General features: G+C 43.3%; 1 protein-coding gene across 6 annotated transcripts in view; it reads left to right on the forward strand.

Moving 5' to 3' along the window:
* The window catches only part of PKIB (cAMP-dependent protein kinase inhibitor beta), a 68,122-nt gene that overhangs the window by 42,314 nt on the left and 2,903 nt on the right, over positions 1 to 22,905 (forward strand). The gene's annotated exons all lie outside the window — the stretch shown is intronic.

The following is a 22,905-nucleotide window of genomic DNA, read 5'->3' on the forward strand; positions in this document are numbered from 1 at the left end:
TGGAAATGGCAAATTAGTCAAAGACAGAAGATGTATTAGTTGCTTAGTAAGACTGACAGGTGAACAGCAAGCACTGGGCCCCAGAAAGTCAGAAGGAATAATTAAAGCAACTGCTATATCCTTACCTGCTACTGTTACTCTTATTTATTAGTAACTTTTTAATATTGATTTAATAATAATCTGTTTTTAAGCTCCTTTTTAGGGTAAAAACCTTCTGTGTGATTTGTCAGCACCTGTTGCAATTATGAATAGATTGGAAGTAGCATAGGAACATATGACCTTATACTGAGTCAGACCTTGGTCCATCTAGCCCAGTATTGTTGACACTGACTGGCAGCAGCTTTCCAGGGTTTCAGGCAGGAGATCTTCCTGCCCCACCTGGAGATACTGGGGATCGAACCTGGGACCTTTCACATGTAAAGCATGTGCTCTACCATGAAGCAGCTGCCTTTCCCACGTTACATGCCCCAAATGGCAATTTCACAAATTCTCCAGCAAGGTAATGAAAATGTACTTGGACTTATTCCTGGGTCATTTCACAAATGAGATACGTCACCTCACTGATTCCCTGTGATAAGGCAAGGGACAATTGTAAGCTAACAAAAGAAGCAAAGAACTACAATAAATGTTGATGATTTTACCTATAAAGGTACTAAATAAAGACTCAGGTTGTTTCTCATGTCCACTGTTTGGAAATTGACGAGGGAGCTTATTTGTATCATTACTTGCTTAAAATACCTAGTGATATGTTCAATTTAAAATACAGGTATAATGCTTTTGGCTCTCCTGTTTTAGTTGCACATCTGCTCCTAGCGTGGTGTAGTGTAATGAGTCTTGTATTGTTACTCAAAGAAGTACTTCTTCCTCTTCTCCCAGATTTAGCAAATCAGCCCTGCATTTGGCTTGGGGGAGGATTAAGGGGCTGAAATATCCAGCATGCAGCTGGCTGCTTGACTCTCTCTACCTTGGCATGTAGGTTTGTCCAGCCCTGAGGAATATGCTTAGTAAATGTAAGAATCAGGAAAGCTGTTTTTAAGAACATTATTCTGGTAGAAAGGCTGACACCAATCTCAGGATTGTATCTTGGCATCAATTTTGGACTTTTGTATGTAATCAGGGACTCTATTTAGTTTACTGCATTGTGATGAAACTGACTCCTAGACCAGCTTTTCTCTCCGTGGCACAGGCATACAAGATAAATTATTCAAATGTAGAGTTGCCCTCAGTGAGTCATAGTTTTAGAAGCTGTGGTAACAGGTAAAGAAATCTTTCCTTCAGAGAAACGTTAATGGAAACCATATGAGTGCAAGGCTTTTGCATAATGTATTTGGAGAGCAACCAAATTCCAAGGGTGGCCTAAAATATCAGAACTGAGGCAATAATACAACATTGGATTGAAGCTTTTTCTCTTTGATCCTAAAACAGATATATCTACCTGTTTTTGTATTGTGTTTGTGACTGTGAAGCGTTTCACACTGGTGCTGAGCTAGTGTGAACAATCCACACAGGCATTCCAAACCATCCAGGAAACAACTGCTGTCACAGTTTTCACAAGGGACAGGGAACTGAGGCAAGAACAGTTAATGGTCATAACACTTAAGTCAGAAGGAACTGAATGCTACAGGGGTGGGGAAAACAGGAGTTCAGGGGGGTCTGGCTGAGAGAAAGGCTTCAGGATCCAGGGCCAGCCAGGGTCCAGTTCCAGCACAGGCAGACCAGCATCCAAAGGGCCAGGGGCAGATAACATGGACAAAGATGGGCCAGTGGTCAGGATCCAGCCCAGGCAAGAGTCTGTTCAGCAGATAGTCATTTAGACTGAGGAGCTGAGGTCAGGGCTATATATTGTCTGGTTGGTCTAGTTTGGCTTGATGGGTCAGCTCACGGTATTCAGGCTGGTATTGAAACCTTGACCCATAGAGATATGCCAGATTTGGTGAAGAATCAGAGCCCTAGGGACATAGTCACTAAGATGCCATAGACCGTCTGTGGGAATCTTGGTTTGAGACCCCCCTCTCCCATACTTTACACTGACCAAGAAAAAGGTTGGCTAAAGGAAGTGCGGCAAAGTAGACAATGGGCTGAAAAAGAGACGTGCAAGGAAACCATGGGTGTGGAGAGATTGGCTTATGGTAAGGAGGAACCATGGAGAAAGTAGGACAGAGGAACAACTTCACTGGGGGAGGGGGAGTAGGAATAAGAGGGTCTCTGCACCCTTGGGAGTAAGGAAATAAGCAAGCAAGCAAGAGAAGGTTGGGAACTGTGGGAGTGAAGGCAACATAGGGTTTCTTGGGTCTACTACCTTAACTAACAGGACTGCTGTGCTTTTAAGACGGGGGTGCAGAACCTCTTTCAGCCTGAGGGCCAAATTCCATTTTGGAGAAGTTCTCAGGGGCTGCATTCCAGTGGTGAGCAGGGCCAGAGTAAAGGGGGTGGAGCCACAGGCAAAAGGGCAGGGCGCCAAACAAACAAACACAAACCCACCAGCCTGTTGTAGCTTAAAGCAACAGGATAGGCATTTAAAACTTTTAGAATGGGGAAAAAACTGTACAAAAGACTGGAAACCACCAAAGATTGGTGGTTGGATGAAGGGGGTGAGGCCAGGGGAAGGGAATGAGTCCTTTGGGGGACCCCTGGGCCTAAGGTTCCACAACCCTGCTTTAAGAGTTACACTGCGGGAGTTTTGTTAATTATGACTTTTATTATCACTGCAGCGTTGTGACCTGATGATCTTAAGGGGCCAAATGAGAGCCAAGCAGGAGGCAGGTTAGGGGGACGAGAGCTGAATTCCAAATACTGATAGAACCAATCAATCAGTTTCTTGGCTGCAAGGCCGCTAGCTTTCCTGTAATGCAGTATAACTGTGAAATTTCCATAGGTACGACTGTCCTTCCCCCCACATCTCCTCAGAAGGTGTTCTCATTTCTTTCTGCATTTTGCTTTTTAACTATATCTGGAAAATAAATGAAGATGGTGTCCTGACTGGATCTCAGGATAGCAGCAAAAACATTTGCAGCAAACACTACTGAATGACATGCAAATTTATGAAAATAAAGTCGCTTTTCAATTAGTCTGTAAGGCAACACTTGGCAAATGCTTTTATAAAGAAAGTTATAGGTGCTGGGTGTTAGAAGCAAATAAATAGCCCAAGCCTTCAATGTGTTATTTATTTCCGTATTTATGAATACAGTTCACATTCCTCTTCCATTTGCAAGCAAAAAGTGTGCTTTTCCAGAGGGCATTTGTCTTGCCACAACATTAACGTTGCTGCTATGTGTTTAATGGTTGCTGGATTTTAGGAGGCAACTTAATTCTTGTCTAGTTTTTATTGTTGTAGATTGTTATGATTGTTTCAGTGTGAACTGTTTTGAGAGTGCTGGTACTCAAAGCAGTATATAGATATGAGAAATAAATAATTGCATTCTTCCAAAGAGCTGTGAATGGCAAACCACCCAATTGGCTAGATTCAACTGAGAGCAAATTACTGGTCCAAGGTCATCCATATAGCTTCATGGCTGAGCAAGGATATGGACCCAGGTTTCCCTGGACAAAGGTCAGCAGTACTGCAGTTAGGTGATTTTAGACTCAGGACTTAATGCTCTTCCAGGGGTGGGCAGACTACATGATTGCAGGATCTCCTTCATTTTTTACTAGAACTCCCCAAACCCCCTGGTACAAAAGACAGACTCTTAGAATTAAAGAATTCTGAGCCTAGGAATTTGTTTTTGTACTAGAACTGAACAGAGCTCACAGTCCTTCCACACAATTTTCACTCCCGGTTACCCTATGCTTTCTTCATTTCAGCAGTAGCATTTCTGGCAGGGACAGCGGCTGTCTTTTTGTTGCTGCTGTAGTTAAACAGTTCGGAGTCGGAACTTTTTGCTGAGCTCTTGCAAATTGCCCACACATCTACCGGTAAATCCAGATTTACATTTTGCTCACTCCTGTTACTTCACATATGTCCTAATGTGGTAAGCCAGCCCTGCTGCGTTTGGGTGTCCGCCTGCTCATTCTCCTCCCTGGGCCCTGGACTTCTGCACCAAAGTCCTGCCCTGACAGCACCACTGAAAGTCAGTATTCAAACCAAGATAGCATACTGACTCTCAGATTCCATATTTAAACAAAAGTCCAGAGGCTTTTGATGGCTGTGCTATTGCAAGGGAGGAGTTCTGTATATGCAACCTGATACGTATTTGCAGCTACCATTCCTCATAAAACCTTGGCATGATAAGAAGAGAAAGTACTCCTGTTGAAATATTCCTATTTATGCCTAGGAGTGCTGTTGTGTACTGGACATTCGGCTGGATCCAGTTTTACTCGGCCAGCAGGAATGTCCCTGAGCAGAATTTAGCTCAGAACACTCCCATAAGAAGGAAGGTGATTTTCGGCGATATCGTTCTTCCCTCTGCAGCCGCTAGCTCCACCACCCACATTGTTCTAGAGAACCCCCTACCTGTGAGAGCAGTTTTTTGGAGAAACATACAGGACTGCAGGGGGAAGGGAGTCATTGGCAAAGATTGCTTCCTGCTCCTCCTCCTCTGTTCAGCCTGCAGACAAAGCTCTGCTGGATCAAAAACCTCCTGCTAATGGAAGGAACCTGTCCGTTGCCAGGAGAGTTATGTTAGGTCCAATCCATTGTAACCCTGTCTGGCATTTAGTGGGGACTTTTGTTAGTTTGTTTAGTCCATAATAAAATTAACTGACAGAGTGCAGTTTCACTTTAGTACATGATAACTAGTGCTACCTGGTTGTTTAAAGGCATCTTTTTCCAGCAAGTGAGTCCATAGACCTTTCCTATTAGTTTTATCTTTCGTCTGGTCTTTCTCATCTTTTTCTCCAAAAGGGCATGAGAGCATCTCAGTGTGACCTTTCTTTATGCAAAGTCATAACTCAGTTGTGGCTGCAACTCATAAGTTGAAGACCACTGGTTGAAAGGAGCAATTAGGACAGCACTCTCCATAATTCTCTTTGGATGCAATTATGCTCCTATAAAAATGAATGGGAGTTTTGTCCTTCATTTTAATGGCGCAGGATTGAAGCAGTTCTCCACTCCCATTAGAAAATTGAAGTGCAGGGAACTAAGGAAAATAGGGTTGGTTTCTGCGATCTTTTTGTTGTTGTTGGAGGGTTTTTAAAATGGGTTTTCATTATGAAAAGGAAGTATAAAACCTACATCTCTTTCCCAAGTCATATAATATTTTGTGGGTATCATAAAGAACTGAGAAAACCAGAATAGCACAGAAGTTGTAAGAATTATTCTCAGTTCCTGTTCCCAAATCTAAACCCAACTTCTTCTATTTGGTCTTGGCTGTTGCTCAGTATCCAAACTACTGAGCCAGGCTCAAGGAATTATTATTGATATATAAAGCCCTAAACAACTTAGGACCAGTTTACCTTCAAGATCATCTTCCCTTAGACCTTCCCTTATAGGCCTATTAGACCAGTATAATCTCCAGGAGAGGCCTTGTTGTCTGTGCCACGTCCTGCAGAGTCCCATCTGGCATGAACACGGCAATGGGCCTTCTCTCTGGTGGCACCTACCCTCTGGGATGAATCCCCCTCTGTGGAACACCAGGCACTGACAAACGTGTTTTAGATGATTATTAAAAAGTGACTTGTTTACACTGGCTTTTCCCAATCATTCACTTGTCTAAATATTGTTGTGTTTAGGGTGACATTCCAAACTCTCATTTCTTCATTCAGATGTAAAGCCTAAACTACAGTTTGGTGCATGATGTTGGTTCAGAACTCATGAGAGGCCATTGTTTGGCATGATATCTGAACTTTCTCTATGTATTATTCAATAGCATACTGCATTAGCCCAGACTTGGAAATAGTCCACAAAAGTTACTAGCCCATAATATATATTTTTTTAAAGTTTACCTCTCCACACATACCTATATCAGTAACTTTTGGCACACAGACAACCTGGGGTTAGGAGGTGGGGAAGGATCAACACTTTCAGTTTGTAATAACTTCCTAGCCTGGTTGCTTGGTGATTATTCTTACCTGCCACAGGTCAGCAGGCAAGTGGCTATTTCCAAGCTACCATTAATAAGCATCTCTATACATGTGAAACTAGAATGATAGATCTATACCTTCTTCTTGTTATTATTTTTAAGGTAAATCTTTCCAAGGTGTTCGTGGTAAAAAAGTGAGGTTTTTGTGTAACTTATTTTCTCAGCAGATGTCCCTCAAAACACGCAGTGCACAGATCCAGTCTATATATCAAAGCACAAGTATTGGGTTACAGAAGGATTTACTGATTATGCAGATCTCTCTGCTCACTTTTCCTTCCTGTATTTATTTAATAAAATAAAATGCAATGCAATGAAAACCAACCTGTCTCACCAGAGCTGCACATAAGTAATATGAGAAATCAATATGCAGCTCTATGAAATGGACCCTACAGAAAAAGTATTAAAGGTCATAGGTAAAGTAGGTAGAAAAAGCAACAATTTAATATCCAAGCACTGAGCAGTTATTGTGCCATCTGTTGGCATAGGTACAGTTGATTGGTTAAGTAATATCTTGGTTTGAGCACAGGCTGTGGAGAGGCTGAAGGATAATCATGGCAGAGACTGATGAACAAGCAGTCTTCGTAAATATAGATAGTATTTATTGCACAGGTAAAGTAACAGAGATAACTAACAACAAATATAACAAACATTAACCAGTGAAAACATTCAGATTCCATTAATTGTTTGAATAATCATGAACAAGCTGTAGATTTTTGCACTGCCTCCTCACTTTGCCTCTTGTGCATGGCTTCCCTCCCTGTTTAGCTTGATCTCTGAATTAGCAAACTATGGTTAGCATTTGCCCTTCAACCAGAATTGAACCCTATGTTTTGATGTGGGCTTCAATTCTAGCTTGGAGGGCAAATGCTAACCATAATTTGCTGGGACATCCACATTGGCAAACTGTGGTTAGCACTAAATAGAAAATGGAGAGGTAAGCTGCTCCTGGGAAGAAGGGAACACATGAGCCTGCAGCTAATTTCCAGTTCTCTAGCCCATCATTTTCAGGATCATCTCAACTGAGTCGATCTGTATAAATAAAAAAGTAAACAAAAATGTCTATGCCTGTTTCTACTGAAGCTAAAGATAATTTTAAGGGGTTTTACTTTTATAGATACCTTGTATATGAGTGTAATATATACTCTTCTTTCATCATTTTCCAGTGGCACTGTTTGTTCTGTTTGGATCTGCGATCAGATTAGCTTGCGGGATTCATTTTTTAGTTTTCACTGAGAATTCCTACCTATGTGCTCTCATATTCAGAGATATTTATTTAAAATATATCTTCCATCTTGCTGCCTGGCAGTGGGCCCCAATGCAGCTTACAGCAGAAGAAAATTTACACACAATCAACATAAGATAAAAAGGCTATGGAAACTGAAATTCCAGATGCTCCAAAGGGTACTGCACACCAAATGTTGCTCTTCCAAGGTTACGCAGTGCCCCTCTATACACATGTGCACACATCCACACATAATTAATTTTATCCCTGGAGCTGGAGCCAACTTCTCTTGGGCAGCTGGGCACTCTGTGACTTCTGGTTCTTCATGGCAGCAATGATGTCTAAAGCAGTATAGAGACAATGATGTTACATGCCAATTCCCCAGTCCTTAGATCAGCAGTAAGCAACTTGGGGCCCTCTAGACGTTTTGGACTGCAACTGCCATAACCCCTGCCCATCAGCCATGCTGGCAGGGGCTCATGGGAGTTGTAGTCCAAGACATCTGGATGGCACCAGGCTGCTCATCCCTGCCTTAGATGCTACATATTTGCCTCTTTACTAAGAAGAAGGAGCTGTTGTAAAGTAACTTCATTACTTGTTTATCCTGAATCAAGGTACTTTCATATTCTATTGATTATGTGCAAATTATGTATCTTGCATTCTTTTACAAAATACAGTCATAACGGTGAATCTTTTCATAGCACTCTAACTGAAACATGATGTTTGAGTTCAGACTGGATGAATTCTAGTGAAGACATTTTTCTCTCTCTGTGAGATGATCTTTTAAATATCCGATGTAAGAACTTGACTAAAAAGTTGGGAGGCAGCAGGGGGCAGTAATACCCCTAAAGACACTCATCTCAAATGCTGGTGTCACTTATTTTCCTCATCCATTTCAAATGCACACTGCATAGGTTCCAGACTTTATTTTTAAATAGCCCGTATATAAGACTCTTATCATTTCATCGGTAAGCTGTACAGCAGGCATTTTGTGGAGAGGAAGATAGAAATAGGCTGGCAAAAAGGCATGTAAGGAGAATTAGGAGGACTCTTAACTGCATTATAGATAATAAATCATAGAATGGTAGGGTTGGAAAGGGCCTATAAGACCATCGAGTCCAACCCCCTGCTCAGTGCAGGAATCCAAGTCAGAGCATCCCTGACAAGTGACTGTCCAGCCTCGTCTTGAAGGCCTCCAGTGTGGGAGAGCCCACCACCTCCCTAGGTAATTGGTTCCATTGTTGTATTGCTCTAACAGTCAGGAAGTTTTTCCTGATGTTCAGCTGGAATCTGGCTTCCTGTAACTTGAGCCCATTATTCCGTGTCTTGCATTCTGGGATGATCGAGAAGAGATCCTGGCCTTCCTCTCTGTGATGTTGTAGGGAAAGGCAAATAACATTGACAAGTTTATTTGAAAGAAAAATAGGGACAACACCTATGTAGTGGTGGAGGTGCAATTCACAGTAACGGTGTTGAAATTAACTGCAAAGTAGAGGATCTGGTATGAAGGAGACCCAAGGATGAAATAAAAGATGAGAATGAATGGAGGTGGAAAGCAGAACTATAAATTTAGATAGAGAGAAGAGGAGAAACATAATGACAAAGTCAAAAGAAGACTAATAGACAAAATTGGAAGGTGAAATTACTTTAATGAGAGGAAGAGAAGAAAGACATTATGACTGAAATAATTGAATATAAAATCACATGCCAACTCTGTGTAATAGCTCAGCAAGCACCCGATAAAGTAAATATGAGATTGGATTTTTAAGGGAAGATACAAGACGGGGGGGGGGGGGGGCTTGGATTTGCCTGGGGTATAAATAAAATGACTGTGTTTGTGCAGCCTAAATCTGTTTGAGCAGGAGGAGAGAGGGAATGTTTGATAGGAGTTACAGAGAGATAAGAAAATACTGGAGAAGAGAGACTTTGCAGGGTGTGTGTGTGTGTGTGTATATATATGTATGTATATACACACACCCAAGTGAAGTCAACCTTCCCCAACCTGGTGCCCTCCAGATAGGTTGGACCACGACATGCCCCAGGCAGAATAGCTGGATGAGGCATGTTGGGAGTTGTAGTCCAACCAAGCCCCCCGCTCCCCAAGTGTGTGTGGGTGGGTGGGTGGGGGGAAGGACAGCAAAAGAATAGCATATTTGTGATGCTGAGCATCAATGAGATCAATCTACAGCACAGAGGAAAGGGTAGTAATGCTCAATGAATGAACATAAGAAGAGCCATGCTGGATCAGACAAGGGTCCAATGCAGCAGTGTATCTTTATGATACAGCTATACAAATGAACTACTGATACAAATTCAAGTAATACAAAAAGTGCATATATTGTTCTATAGATCTGTGAGCACCTGTGTGTTCACCATCTCTTCCCTCACTTGCTTCACCAGCACAGGCAGATGTACTGTGAGAAAGCTGCGAAGGATGGGAAAGAATACAGAAAAACCCACCACTGCCTCCAATGCATCACATTTCTAGGGGCAGCAAGAAGGAAAAGGCTCTCCTAATGCAGAGTGAAGGTCGATAGCGGCTGTCCTTCTCAGCCCTGTTTGAAAATTCCATGTTCAACTTGAAAACTGAGTGGTACTTTCAAAAATTCCCACAGGCGTAAGTCAATAGCAATCATAGGGAAGCCTAAGCAGCATCAGGATTGCAGCAGATGGGGAGGGAGAATTAAACACTTTCCCTGCTTCCATGGTGCTGATGAAAATTGTCCCCTGAAGTTGCTATTTGCTTTGGGAGGGAAGCCTCCATCAGTGCTAATGGTTTGTACATATAGATTCTAGGGGAAAAAATCTCTACTAGCAAATCATTTCTACTAGCAAATCTCTACTAGCAAATCATTTCCACCTGGCTGTGGTTTGTAGCAGTACTTGCCACATGGATCTGTACCATTGTGTTGTGAGTCGTCACATCCCCCATTCATTGTTCTCAGGGGCTGTTGGTAGAGGTGAGGAGACTGACAACCTGATGGCTCCCGTATGCATCACAATTATTCCTGCAGGGTATGGCCTAGTTGGGGATGACTGACCACAGGGAGTCCATTTCCCTCTGCATCCCCATGGCAACAGTACAGTTTGCTCCAGCTCCGTAAGTCCTTTTTAGATGTTAAATTCAAAGGGTGGTGGTGGTGATAAAGGACTCATCTGGAAACACCCTCAGAGACAGCTACCTCTGCCACTGGAGCTGTGTGATACATCTGAAACAGGTCTCTCTGTATTTACTGGGATGAATGCCTTCCTTGTTGTAAACAAGGAAGTTACTAAATCAGCAGAGGGGAAACTGTTATGCTGTACACAGGGGCACTTTGTTGCTACAGCCTTTTTTGGAATAGGAAGCAGACAGGAATGCAGTTGACCCCTTGTACACAAAGACAACAACCCTGCCAGGTGGGCCCATTGACTTGAATGAAGAGCAACAACAGTTGTCTGCTGGAGTGTCAGAGGCAGTAAGCAACACAGCTGCTGCTGCTTCCTCCTCCTCCTATTATTACTATTGTTATATTGTTATTTTACACAAATGTTGCACCATGTGTACACTGCTTTTAGAGGTAAGCAGCGCTGAGCTATCCAGATCCGCCCTGAATTTCTTGCACTCTGCACTGCAGTAGGTCTGGCAGGTCACCCAAAACTATCCAGATGCAAAAAATAAAAATTCATATATTGGGAACTAGAAGCTATCTGGATTCCAGTTACCAGACCCTGGACAGAGGCATAGTAAGGAATTAGCTTACTCTGAATAAGAATTGCATTTCAAATTGAATTTTATAGTGAGTCACCCTAGCATGAGACAGATTTTTCTGTTTATAATTTCTTTTAAATCATCAAAGCAGGACAACATCATGGAGATAAAGCTGAGGGCATGTATTAGAAGAATACATAAAAGAGTTGAAATTGTATTTGATGAGCATTCATGCCATATGTGAAAAAAGAAATGATGAAATGTAGAAAATGCCATGTTAAGACATAAAATATGTTTTTAAATGAAGTGTAAATGTACATTATGATTTCGTACTAAATGAAAATGTATACAAGTTATGTCAACATGCTGCTCAGGATTTCCATACAACCAGCATTACATTTTCATGATTCAGCTACATAAATGTTAGTGAGCCTCCCTAACCTTTTCACACCAACAAGCAGTGCTCATTTTCTCCACATGATCACATAGTTGGGTACAAGATCATATGGAAAAACCTTAGTGTTAACTACAGCCCAATCCTGTATATGTTTACTCAGAAGTAATATTTTTACTTCAGTGAGACTTCTGGGATTGCAGCCCTGGGCGTCCACATCCATTTGCTTGAGTATAACTGGCCTTTTTCAACTCATGGCAATCACAGAAATGGCTGTAGCTGTCCCCTTATAAAGACTGTATTCGCACTAGAATTCTCCATGTGGTAATGCAACATGATGAGGGGTGGGGTGGGGAGCTACCCTTATCTGGAATCAGTCCGCTATACTTTACTTATGAATAAACATGTTTAAAATCGTAACATTACTGCCTCCAAAACATGTGACTAATTTCCCATTTCCTTTTCTTTGTCACACAAACTCAGGGCCATTTTATGATTTTGTACAATTCTTTGCACAGTGTAACTTGTCGATTTGGAAAACAAAAACACAGATATAGTTATAAGGTAATTTCGTGTGCTGTACTTTTAGGTGTACACTTAAAGCATTTCAGCTAAACACTTAAGCATCTAAAGTGTAAATGGAACAAAGATGTGTTTATGTGTTTGACAGAGGTACATTTATCTGGAGGCTGATTGGCTGCAGCTCCTTGTTTATTTTATTTATTTATTTATTTATTTATTGCATTTATATCCCGCCTTTTTCCTCTTGCAAGGTGACGTACATAATCCTCCTCTCTCCATTTTAGCCTCACAACAACAACGCTGTGAGGCAGGTTGGGCTGAGGGTCTGTCACCAGCCCCAAATCACCCAGTGAGCTTCCATGGCCAAGTGGGGACTAGAACCCGGATCTCCTGTCTCCCAGTCCAACACTCTAGCCACTACACCACACTGGCTCTCTTGTTGAGCATCACTCTGTAGCAACACTCCAGGTAATTTGTGAAATTTCCTAGAAATTTGAATAGCCCTTGGTGGTTTGTTTTGTTTTTTATCTCCAGAGAGTTTTGTTGTTCACTTACAAATTTGTGGTCTTTACAGAAACATACAATCTCTTATTCTTAGGATCCTAGCAGGTATCTTGGTTGCTCAGATCACTCAAGGTGCCAGAACTACTGGCTGTTTATACATTTGAGTGAATATCCTGATCAGAAATGCAACGCGAGCTCTTCTGCCATTTTATCTTAGCCAACTTTTGCCATCTTTTTTTAAAAGAACAATTAAATGAAATCTTTTAGATCACTTCAACAAGAATGCTTTGCACAAACCCAACCAATATTACAGCGAGCAAACATATCTTAAAAGGGCAAATGTTTCAGTTGATCCTGAGCAGTTCTAATAACCTATTGCAGCAGAGAGCAGTTGGCTGGAAACAGAAGAATTGGTGGTCGGCTTTAGTTGTTATGTCTTTTTCGGAGTGTAATGGTTTACTAGGGAAATAGACATGAGTCAAGTTGCATGAATAAGAAATGATGAGCCAATGGATAGATAACATTAGAAAGATAAAAAGTAGTGGCATTTGTTCCTGGATAGAATCACAGAGGGTTCTGATCTTTCTTTTAATGGACTATCTGTATCACCAAGATAGAATAACCTTTCAACTGAACAGGATTCTTCTCTAGGCAAGATTTTGTATTTGGCTCCTACTTATTGCTGGCATGGGGGCAGGTATTTTAGGGTACCTGCAGAAGCTTGACTCTTGCAGGGGGGTCACTGCCTATCACCAAAGCATCTTGTCCCTGCTGCTCCTCCTCCTTGTTGTCACTGGCTGCTCAGTTGCCCTCATTTGCAAGTACGGACAAGTATGAGGAGAAAGGGCAGCATCCTTCACTTGCCTTGTGCTCTCCCTTTGGACAAATGTTGTACAGGTTGGGCCCAGAGGGACAGGGCAAGTGAAGGGCTAGCCATTCAGCATCCATTCAGGTGCATGTGATTTTGAGAATGATTTTTTTTTTTTTTTTAGGGCTGTGCACTGCTTTGGTCCAAAGCCTGAATAACGAGGCAAAGCGGGCTGATTCGGAGGTGCCTCTTCTTGCTATGAAGCAGTTCAGAACACTGAGGCACCCCAAACTGAAGTGGGTTACCCTACTAGACGCCTCAGTCTGCCTTGTACATTCAGAGCTCTTCTTATGCCTTCTGAGCAGCCTAGAGAGGCTGTCTCCAAAATGTATGTCAGGAGCGCCCTAGCTGCCCCTTAAAGTCCCCTCCAATAGCCAACTCAAGACACAGACGAAAGGGATTCTTTCCAAGACTTTATTCCATTACAGCTTAATGACTCTTTCAGATGCTAATTTCCAGCAACTAAGCAAGGAACTGCACTGGGGTAGTTAGCAGAGCAGCCTAAGCTCCAGGTAAGGCAGTTGGTCCCCATTTGAAGGAGTAGAGCGGGAAAACTCTGAACTTATGGGCTATGGAGAGGTCCTCCCTCTTACCCATGGGTCCTTGGGACGCGACCGTTGTCGTAGCGCCAAGCGGGCAAAGTGCCTCCTCTCGGCGCCCTCCATTTGGCGCCTCTCGCTGTGTCGGCACCAAGTATCCACCAACACCTCTTTCACTGCCAGGGTCACTATCTCAGGAATGCAGGCAGGTGGAATATCTCCCTGCAGCTGCACCTCTGAAAGACGAGCTGGCTCTTCTCCCATGGGTTGTTGCCCTTCCTCAGAATCAGAACTGCTTTGGGGCCCTATGGGCTCAGTTTCCACCCTGACAATGTATCAACTTGTGAAAGATCATGCCAGAGGCATAAAATGTATCAATTTGAGAGATATCCAGCCACCAGGAGGGGCAGAAGATGAGGAGGGAGGGGGGAAGGGGAGAGGAGGCAGAGCAGGAGGAGGGAGGGAGCTTTGCTGTGAGTCAGCCTCCGTTTCCTCATTGTGAGAGAGGTGGTGTTACTGGAGAGGAGAGGACTGTCTGTACATTATTTGGCTACAGCAGTGGTCTCCAATGTGGGGTGCACACACCCCAGGAGGGGGCGCAAGATGAACCATTGGGGGGTGCGAGCCACCTGATAATTGAGCAGCCTCCCACTGCCCTGACGAGCTGCCATTGTGTGCAATGATGGTGGTTGCGGCCGCAGCAGCAGTAGGATGGGACGGGAGCTGAGAGGGAAGCTCTGTGGCATTTCTCTCTCGGCTGCAGTCCTATCCTGCCTCTGCTGTGGCCACCAAGAGCAACAGCCCAAGTCTCTGCCAGGCATGGCAGAGGAAGCCTTAACCCTTCCCGCTGTCCTTTGGCAGAACGAAGCCGAGAAGAAAGCACATGCTATGACACTTGTGTTAGTGTCTCCCCAGCCCACCCTACCCTTCTGTAATAGCTTTACCATTCATTCTTGCTGTCTGTTCATTTAAAACTCCAGAAAATTTCACTGTAGTTGCTTATCTCTCCCCGCCCACACACACACCTTTTTAATTCTCTCTCAGCCATTAGTTTGTCCTTACTTTGATTCTGTCTAATACACACACACACACACACTCAATTTCCTTGTTCTTGGCTCCCCTCCACCTCCCCTTCTCAATTCCTGTATTCCTTTCCTTCCCATCTTTGATCTCTTTTCCCTAATTTTTTTTTTTAATAAAAAATCCCTTTCTCTTCTGTTAGGAATATAGTTAGTCCCATCACCCCTTTGCTTGTAGTTTAGTGTTTGTTTTTCTTTTGCTCTTGTGTGCGTGTGTGCGCTTGTGCTGTGTGGACAAGCAAACAGTGTGTGTCAAAGGAGTACACACAGTCCATATTTCCAAAAGCAGTGGGCAAAGGACTACATACATTAACAGCTATTATTTAAATAATATAATCCTACACTGTGTGTTGCAAAGCAAGCAAGCCCAATATAAGGCATCTTCAAGGTCTTGGCAGGGGCAGAAGTGGGCAAGATGTTGCTGTGCCCTCCTGGCAGGGTTGCTGTGTTGCTTTCTGCCTCTGACACTCCAGCAGACAACTATTGTTGCTCTTCGTCCAAGTCATTGGGCCCACCCGGCAGGGTTGTTGTCTTTGTTTGCTTCTTGCCTGTGTTTTCCCAGGCAATTTTGTTTTTTTGTTTGATTCTTGCCTGTGTTTTCCCAGGCAATTCAGCCAAAGAGACCCTGAGGTTATTGACTGTGAATAGGAAAGTAGTACTATTTGCACTTTGAAGAAACCTACAGCAGAGTTTAGAGATAGTGACCTCCTCACCACTTCAACACCTAACTTGATTATCCCTTTATGGACTTTGGTTTGAGTTTCTGAGAACAGCACATTTTACCTGCACCTTGCACAAAAACTAGCAGGCCAAACTGTCTGAGATTTGGCATGTGGAATGCCCTCCAGGGGGGCTGTGCATTCCCCAACTTTCATACACTTCTGTGCAAGCAGTAAAAAGTTATAGCTCTTTGCTTTGAGAGATTTCCTTGAAAAAAACAAATTTCACCTGTGCCTAGCGCAAAAACTACTTCAGGCCAAATTGCCTGAAATTTGGCAGGTGGACACCCCTCCAGGGGAGCTGAGAATCATGTATGTTTCATGAAAAGTGTCAAATTTACAAATACAAATTTCATGTATGTTTCATGAAAAGTGAAAAAGTTATGGCCGTTTGTGTTTTCCCATGCAAGTCAATGGGGAAACGCCAAAAACGAGTGCTTTGGATTTGGATCCGAGTCGAAGCAGATGGGGTCCAAATCAGTCCAAAGTGAAGTGGGGCCACTTCTGAAGGTCCAAAGCAGCATCTGAAGCGAAGCAGGGGGTCCATGCACAGTCCTAGCTTTTTTCAGGTTTCTGTGTTTGATTTTGACTACGAAATGTAACCATTTGCAAATCAGTCGTGTATTCCTGTGAGTCACATTGCCCATTGAAGTTTAAGAATCATTGAGGCATTATGATGAAAAAATTATGTGCAATTATCTTTCCACAAGATGTTTCAAGTGTTACTGAATAATACTGACATGGCGACGCTTCCTTAAAATAGACCTATTGCAAACGGAGCATAGGGATCCAGCCCTTGGCTCCGCTAGGACGGCTGTGGGATGAGGAGGAGGCATGTGTGAAGTTGCTCTTTTTGCTGCATCATGAAAAAGAAGACATGAGGCACTTGGTTGAGGTTTCTGCTCTGAAATCTCAACTTTATTGTGGGTCACTGTGCATGTACATTAGCTGCTTGTCCCAGAAGAAAGATGGCTAACTGACAGATACAGCCAGAAACTAGGCTGGGACAAGTAGGCATTAATTTCTCTCCTTTGGCTAATTTAGGTGTAAAACCTAAATTAGATGTGACTTTTTTTTGGTGTTCAGCCATCAAAAATCTTCCTAATCCATGGGAGAACTCCATGTGACTCGTGTAGTGCTTAAGAGGTTTTACCCTCTGTGTTGGTCTCTCTATACACATGCAGTGGATGCATACATTACCCAGGAAAGAATCTTTTAAATATACAGCAGCTGAACAGAACAGAGTACTGCCACTGTTTTTGGGTGATGCTGCAGGCAGCTGGCATCATATATAAGAGCCACCAGTTAGGGTAAATGAGCCTATTTGTACTAGGTATGCATGTCAAAAGGCACAAATCCCTTTGCTTAAAAAAAAAAAAAAAAGTAAGGGGAGGTGACTGACCCATGCTGATTACATTCCTATATTATTATGAACGGTTAAAATTAATCATAACATGTGTTCTTAAAAACCCTGCTTTTTTGAATATATGCAAGAATGAGTCTTTAAACTATGCTGAGAATTCCCCCGCCCCTGCAATCTGAAATGTTTGCCCTGCCATCTTGCCTAAATTCTGCCCTTTGCATATGTAAACATCGACTTCTCTTTGAGGGTTCAGGAACAGTGCATCATCTTTAGAACTGAGAGAAAAGGTTTCAAAAAGGACCGGAACAATCTAAAAACAACAAGTAGTGATGTTTTCCCCTTCAGCATCCTGCGTAGAGTGGAAGCAATTGAGCTGTATGACATTTCCCAAGGAATTGTTTACTATCCCAGGTGCATTTTTATCAATCTCTCCCCACCAGCAGTATGTGTTCAGGCGTACGAGGCTTGTATTTGGAGGGGAACATGAAGAGCGACAGAGGGAGGGAGTAACGTGGAAAATGTATGTCAAACTTCATCATAATGGAGGGGGAGAGATGGCATACTGACATGACAGTCTTCATTGGAGAACCCTCTACTTGCATCCTCTAAGATTTCAGTATCAGTATTTCTGATACTGAGGGCTTCTTCACACAGAGCTTTTATCCTGCTATTGAGATTGCTCGGTCACGGAAGTTTGCGGGCCCTCTAGATGACGTCATTAACCTCCAGGGTGTCTCCTGCACTAAACGACCGTTATTCCATTTTTTAAAGGATCGGAGATAATGGGGTATCGAACTACCCTGCTTGTGTTTCACTTGAGTTCCCTCCGTGAAGAAGGAAACGCCGCAAGAAGGTGGCGAGATCAATGAAACATATGGAAGACTCAGATAAAGGGGAGAAGGCAGGGGAAAAGGGTGGGGGAAGGAAGTGCATGTAAAAGGAGTCCCTCGTAATCCTGTATTTAAAATGGAAGCAGAAAGCCCCCTTTTAAATGCACAGTTTTAGGCTGGCATAGAGATGCCCTGAGACTTTGGCTGCTTCCAGACAGATGTCTCCTAGTGTTACCAGTCAAAAGGCACTGTGCAGCTATTCAGTCTTTCCCTCTGTAATAGATTTGCTGTTGTAAGCAACAACAACAAAAAAGATGGAAGAGGCAGTGGAAAAACAGAGGATAGTTACAATGTTGTCTGGACCCCCTGTGAAATTTTGTGAATGATGGCAGGTCGCCTGTAGGATAAAAGCCTCATCTGGCAGCACCTTTTGGTTCTTATTTGCTTAAAATGAACTCTATTAATTGCCTGTGACTTGTATTCCCCAGTTAAGCTGGCAGTGGGGATATGTTGCTGAAAGAGGGTAGTATCTAATGGTGTCCCAGCACTAATGCTAATGACGTTGTGCCAGTGTAAACCAATGCTTGCGCAACCTAAGTAGCACAACAAGGAGAAAAGCTGCCAAATTTCTGTGGGAAATTGCTGTTCTTCCTGTTGCACTAGTGACATTGTACAAGCGTTGGTTTAGCACAATCCTGATGCTAGCACTGGAACTACCCAGGTAGTCCCACAGTCTCCAGAAAAGAAACAGCGACCCCATTCTCCGTATTGTATTCCCGCCATAATTTGGCCTAAGTGTTCGAGCCATAGCTGGGTCAAAATGAAATGGTGACCTGAACGTGTATTTGGCGTAATAACACCACAAATCATTAACTATAGTCTCATACAAAGCATTCGTGGCAGTTGGAGCAAAAGACTTGTTTTTGTGACAAATGTTTACAAGTTTATTCGGTTTTAGAAGTTTTATTTTAAATCTTACAGTATGATGTAAACACCCTTTTCCCAGATAGGCAATTCCTATTCGCTTTTAAGTTTATACACCGGCCCTGATACTCTGCAAAAGAAAAATGCTTTAGATACAATCAAAGCCCCTTGGAAAGATTGAGAACTCTCACAACTGACAGTGAATTCTTGAGCATTTATCTTTATGTCTCACAACTTGACAGGGAAAATCTTAATTTTTTTTTTAAAAAAAGATGTTCCCATCTCTGAAAAACCTTGCTGTGACTTCTGTGAGTGCCAAAGGCTTAAAAAAATCCCAAAGACAAGTGCAAAGCATTTACTTATATTGGTGACTTAGCCAACATAGGATTTTAAGAATTTATTAGTGCTTCAACTGACATGATTTTAAAGATTGCCAGATTGTGCCCAGATAAGGTTTACCATAAATGTGTGAAACAGAAATCATCTCTAAAATGGCAGTGAACACCGATAACATTGTCTGAACCAAATAAAACTGACAAAAGTAGCAAGAATAAAACAAGAACTCTCTCACTGCAGCCAAACAGACCATGACCACAAGCCGACCAATAGAATCAAGAAGGGAAAAACATGCCACTGTGACACCAGCTAACAAATGTTAACAACTTTATAACAAAGGAAGATCCTGAGTGGAGTTATGCTACTTCCTGATCCTATTTACAGCCTCTAAGTTCCTTTCTCCCACGAAAATGTTGAGTGCTTAGAGTAGTAATGCAATATTTACCAGTTCCATCTTTATTTTGACCTTATGTGATTTGACTTCAGTTCCTAAAGCACCACTGCTCCATAGGACTACTGACTCTTTTTAAAGGTTTCCTCATTCCTCATAAAAGGTTGCTTTTAACATAGTGATCGATTAAACCAGTTAAAGTCTACAGTAATAATCCACATCTAGATTGCCCTTGCTGGAAAGTGGTTCCAAGTGCTGGCTGCTTGCTGAATTAAGATGGTTGCCATCAGCTCTGCACCAGTCACTTGTTGGGAGGTGGGTGAATTGAACACAGGGACACCCTTTCATCCTACCACACCCCCTCCACTTTCATCCATGCAGATGTGGAAGTTCAGCTAGTGCTACTTGCAAGGGTCAATCAATCAGCGTCATTTTCTCTATCCAAATGATATTAAATTAAGATACAGTAGTGCATGCAAATAATGGCTTGGATCCCAACTTTCCTTCTGTGAATGGAACAGAGTTCATGTTCACAGAACAGGACTTTCTCACCATCCACCTAGCCTCCTGGAAATCTGATCCTGGGGGTTGGGTGAGCCTTGGGAATAGTGTGTGAGGAGGAAGGGCTTCAGATATGGCAGGGAGTGTGCTAACCGAACATAATACTTCACATATAGGACAAAGTGGGATTTAGTCCATAAAATTCATATCACTAAAAATCTGTTAACCTTTCAAATGCAACAAAGGAAATGTTTTTGCTCTATCAGAGTTCTCTTCCCCCCTCCCCATTTTGTAAACAAAATAGCTTAGGAACGTAGGAAGCTGCCTTACACGGAGTCAGAGCATTGGTCCTTCCAGCCCAGTATTGTCAACACTGACTGGCAGCGGCTCTCCAGGGTTTCAGGCAGGATCCATTCCTAGCCCTATCTGGAGAAGACGGGGATCAGACCTGGGACCTTCTGCATGCAAGCAGGGGCTATACCACTGAGTTATGGCCCTTCCCCTTGATCTGAACTGAGGTAGTGGCTCATAACTGGAACCCATCCCAACCTTCATCAAACAATTGTACTTGAAATTGGGTTTTCCAGAGTGGATCCAGAGTGCCCCTTTTGCAAACAAGGTGTCTCCTTCTATTCATGAAAGGGACCAAGGCCCCGTCTACATGGCACCGCTGTCACCCTTCACTCTGTCGCAACTGCACAACATTGCAGCTTCGAATTAGCTTCTGCTATGATACACTCTCAATTTACTGCAGGCTTCCCCAACAGACTCCACCGTGCCCTCTTTTTGTTTTTTTTGCCATTATACTTTAATGCACAGCTGTGCAGGCCCATGAGTGTGAGGGTGCAACACTTCAGTGGCTGTTTGTCCCTCGTTAGGCAAAATGTGGGTGTTCTGTGCTCCTTCATTTCCACACCAACTGTTTGCCAGTTCCCCAGCCTGAGACTCTCAAGATTGTTCGTACTCACCCAAGGTGTGAGAGGTACATGCCAGCCATCGCTCCGAAATGGTGGCCAGAGGGAAGTTGGTCCTCCCCCAAGAACCCCCTCCCCCGGCCCTTGGGCACTGAGTCCAAAAGCAACCATTGCGAAGATATGAAACTGCGAAAATGTGGAAAAGTGTGATTAAATAAATGAAAACGCCTCTCTGTGCCTCTGTAACTGTGCAGCTGTGAAAGGATGGGGGGAGTAAAGGGACGTCACAGAGCGATGCAAGCACTACTCATGCCTACATCACACCTACTGCAAAATGCGAAGTCAGTTTGGGGAAGGGACACACGGCTCATAAGCGTGGGGAAACCAGCAGCAAACAAAAAACATCACAGCAAAAAGCCTCCTTGGAAATCCGCATTTTCTGGGAGAACCCCATGGATGGCTGTGAAGTGGCAACCGTGTCACATGTCTGAAGAACCTCGATTTGCAGCTGCTCCGGAGTAAAAGGCTCATGTAGATCAGGCCTAAGATCCAGTCAAGGCTTCTGCTGGAAGAGGAAAGGTGATTTTCACCAATTCCCCCTTCCCCTGTAGCCTCCCCACACCACCTCTCACACTGTTCTTAGGATCCCCAACCCTCCAGGACAGATTTTCAAAGGGAAGGAGGAATCAGGGAAAATCACCTCCTCCTTCCTCCAGCAGGAGCATCCTGTGAGTGCAGTTCATCTCACAAGAACTCTGGATCCAATCCTAACTGCACTATCCTGCCCTTGCCATTGCTGGTTCTGCAGCACAGGCCTGTGCATGTTTACTTGGGGGCAAGTCCCATTGTAGCCAGTGATGCTTACTCCCACCCTAAGGATACAACCCTGTACAAACTTACCTGGGAGTAAGCCTCACTGAACTCAGTGGGACATCTGAGTAACATCATAGGACCTCACTGTAAGACCTTGAACGACTCCGAATTTAAAACAAAATGCTCTTATGGCTTATGATGGGTGGGGGACGTTTCTGGCGCAAGGGCTGTATTGCCTCCCAAGACACCTTCCAGGGCTATATGGCATCCCGTGGGGGGAGCTACAGCCCAAACTGAGTGGGGCCACCCCCGTTTCTCTGACACACACCATTCATAGATGTCTCTCTGCACAGAGAAAGGGCCAGCCCCTTTCTCTGTGCAGAGGGACATGCAAGTGATCTGGGGATGGAGGAAGAGACTAGATCTCTTCCTCCATGATCAGATTGCTCCATTTTCTCTGGTCAGCCACTTCTCTGTGCACAGAGAAAAAATTGGAGCACCCTTCTCTGAAGGGCAGGGTTTTGAGGAGGGGAAAAGGCCTCCCCTTGAACATCAGTGGGCTGGCTGGGGAGGCCTTGTAGGTCAAATTCAGCCAATAGGCCAGGGGTTTTCCACCCTTGGCTTATGGCTTGCTTTCAGCTAAAGCATTTTAACAAGTATATTGAGTACAGCAGAACCTTAACTTTCCTTATGATAGTCACATCACAACAATATATCATTATGGGTTTCTTACTGTGACTGTGACAGTCTTGTGAAGCCTAACCATATGACTGGATGTTGAGTGAAGGCATCTCTTCTCCAAGCATAGAGAGGCAGAGAGCTAGCCATAGAGAGAGCAAGGCATAGAGGACATCAGGTTGGAGGAGGCTGATCTAAAATATTGTCGAGACAATATCTATTTTAACACTGATATTTTTTAGAAGTCTTTCATAGGGCAGACCACCAGTTCTCACTACCATTACCATACTACGAAACCCTCATTCATATAACATAAAACCTATTGTACCTATTTTCTTATGTCAAGTGCCTGCAGCTAGCTAACTAACTAGCTAGCTCCTTGATCTTGGGGACATGCATTCGAAACAAAGCATTCTTTTTGTATCTCTTTCAAATTGTGGGAAGGTTTTGTTTCTGCTTAAAAACTGTGCATGCGATGCTCCCCTGAGGTAGGACAATAAGGTCAGATTGTCAGCATTCTTCCTACTGACTGGTAAAACGTCTCACAAAACTCACAGAAAGAAACAGTTCGATTCTCAGGAAGTCTCTGGGTACTTCTCT

The sequence above is a fragment of the Heloderma suspectum genome, chromosome 1, assembly GCF_057233095.1.
Source record: "Heloderma suspectum isolate Gila_16-S chromosome 1, 16-S_ref, whole genome shotgun sequence".
In the NCBI taxonomy this organism is placed as follows: Eukaryota; Metazoa; Chordata; class Lepidosauria; order Squamata; family Helodermatidae; genus Heloderma; species Heloderma suspectum.